Below are 2,838 nucleotides of genomic sequence, written 5' to 3'. Positions count from 1 at the left end.
TTATTTAATAAGAACCCATGGAAATAAGAACTTGTAAGGTGGCTGATCAGTTCGGGTGAAGAGAAAGGCAATAACACCAAGTGTACCACCCACCAAAACACCTGCAACATATGCAACGTTTCTGCTTTGAGAATCCACATTATCTTGAGTATTCCACAGAAATGCAAGAAGCATGGGAGCCAATGAGGCATTGGAGACTGCATACACTTTGGACCATCGTTGCTCCTCAACTATTGGAATTGTCTAACTCCAATAGTGAAAATATTTTAGAACAGGAAATGAGTGAACGGTCATCAATATCAGTTACCTCATCAGTCCATCCCCACAAACGCCTTGAGCTATCTAACCCATTAATCCTCAATGTCTGATTTGAATAAATTGCCACATTTTGAAGCCCACATCCACAAGGTGTGGTGGATCACTCTCAGATTCTATGTCCAGTGGTGAGCTGTAAATAGATTCATCTTCCTCACTTCCTATGAAAAAGATACTCCCTCTGACTGGAAGCAATGGCGCCACAGTATCCAGCTTTAACCTACGGGCATGTTTCCTCAACATCTCACTTGCAGCAACAGAAAAAGCATAAACAATATAGACCGAGACGAAGGCAGCTGCTCCACCAACACTCACTATACCAATTATCAAAATTAGTAAAAGTGACGCAAGGGTGAGGAGGAAAAAACAAATATCTCTAATAAAGCATCTCCTATCAATTTGAACCCTCTTCTCTGCAACACAAAGCGAGACAGTCCCAACAACAAAAGTAACAAAAACAGCTCCACCAAGAACACTATTGAGACCCACCTCACCTGCATCCGTGTCCACAAAAGCGGCAATGCTAGCAAACACATCAGGAGCTCCATTTCCAAGAGGGATTAGAGAAACACCAGCAACCGTTGGGGGGAAGCTTCAAGAGACTTGAAAGGTTCTCCAAGGAACAACAAAAGTAGTCAGCTGCAGTATTACCCAACATATATGTAAGAAAATGGGGTCATTGTAACTTTGGATGAGAAGTTCTGAGGCGCGTCTGAAAACACTGTATTTAGAATGTTATTTGACCCCACTCAGTTTTATTGAGTTTGCTGTTGAGTTACAGGCAAATCCGTTCCCAGGATACAACAGGGCATTGGGCGAGAATCTGCAACCAGCAAAGTTGAAGAATCTCCGAAGAAACCTTATGTGAGACTGTAGCAGACCAGACTGAGAGAGAGAGAGAGAAAGTGGATTTCGAAAATGTGTGTTTTTGAAGTCTGATTCATGCTCCTTAAATAGTTTATGAAGAGGTATAAAGAAAAGGTAGGTACTGGTTCAGAGAAGGCACCTTGAACAGTCACAATTTCAAACATTGTGACTGTTTAAAAAGTAATTAACAATTAATGATTATTAACTTTGAATTGTGCTTCTTGATCACACCCGATTGAATCGTGACTGTTGATCTCATCAACGGTGATCAACGGTCAGTATCGTACCAAAACCAAAGCCACCTTTCACGAGCCACGCGAAGTGCGAGCAAAGTGCACCTCATTGCACCGCACACACGTGCACACACGCGTTGCGCGACATTAAACCTCCATACTCTCCTCTACTATTTCTAAGGAGTGTAAATCAGCTCCTATTAAAATACTGAAAACAAAGCTTATAATTTTCCAATATGGGACAAGTTCAAAACTGAGTTTTGTAAGAGAAAAGCTAATTTTTCAATCAAGTGTGCAGGTGCAATTTCTCATGTAATTGACCAATCAAACCCATTGGATTTAATCTCTTATGAGATTAAAATCCAACAATATAGAATAAAGAAATAAGCCATGTGCCCAAGACGACATACCCCAAGATCCTAAAGTTTTGACAGTCGTAGTAGAAGAAAACAATGTAATTAAAGAATCCATCTGATGCGCACTGCGGTCGAGACTGCATACACTTTGGACCATCGTTGGACTTCACAAGGGAGAGAGAGAGAGAGCCACCACTGCAACTTACAGTAGCGGTGGCGGTGGTGGGAGGACAGGGGAGGGGAGAGAGAGAGAGCGAGAGCAAGAGCGAGAGAAGACAGGGGAGGGGAGAGAGAGAGCGAGAGCGAGAGCGAGAGAAGACAGGGGAGAGAGAGCCATTGCAACTTGCAGCGACGGTGGTGGGAATACAAGGAGAAGAGAGAGAGAGAGAGAGAGAGAGAGAAAACAGGGGGAGAGAGAGGGAGCCACCGCTGCAAGCAGCGGCGGTGGCCGGAAGACAGGGCGGAGAGAGAGAGAGAGAGAGAGAGAGAGAGAGAGAATACAAGGAGAGAGAAAGAGCCGCCGCTGCAATTTGCATTTTCAACGAGAGAATACCGGAAGACACAAAATGATTATTTTAGTTTAATAATGTCTATTTTATAATTATAATCTCAAAAGAGAATGAATAAAAAAGTATTTTATAGTAGGAAGTAGAAAACTGTTAGGTGATTGGGCGAGGTGAGCCTCAAAGAGCACCTTGTCGCCTAGGCGTCGCCTTGACAACTATGTCGACACCCTAAAAGACATATTTATATTAAAAGGTAAAAGGACAAATCTGCCCTTAATATTCAAAAGAGGGAGAGAGAGTACAAATAATAGTTATACAACAAAGAAAAGTAAAAGTACAAAAATAGCCCTACAACTAGATTTCATAGTCTCCACAAAACCTTTGAGTCATAGTTTTCAAGGCGCCAAGGCGAGGTTAGGTGATGGGAGCTGCCTAGTCGCCTAGGCGGGCGCCTATCCATTGCTTAGGCAATTCATTTTTTTTTTTTAAGTAAAAAGCATATTACTAGGGTAGTTCCCTAGGTTCCATAACCATATTTCCTTAATAGTTATCCATAATTTT

General features: G+C 42.2%; 1 pseudogene; it reads right to left on the bottom strand.

The window, feature by feature from the left end:
- On the bottom strand, positions 1-1,914 carry LOC148803212 (cation/calcium exchanger 4 pseudogene; annotated as a pseudogene).
- Positions 1,915-2,838: the final 924 nt, after the last annotated feature.

The sequence above is a fragment of the Nelumbo nucifera genome, chromosome 1 (assembly GCF_055504915.1).
Source record: "Nelumbo nucifera cultivar China Antique chromosome 1, China Antique-T2T, whole genome shotgun sequence".
Taxonomy (NCBI): domain Eukaryota; kingdom Viridiplantae; phylum Streptophyta; class Magnoliopsida; order Proteales; family Nelumbonaceae; genus Nelumbo; species Nelumbo nucifera.
Note: the sequence above shows the minus strand (reverse complement) of the source record. Positions and strands in the feature narration are given on the sequence as shown.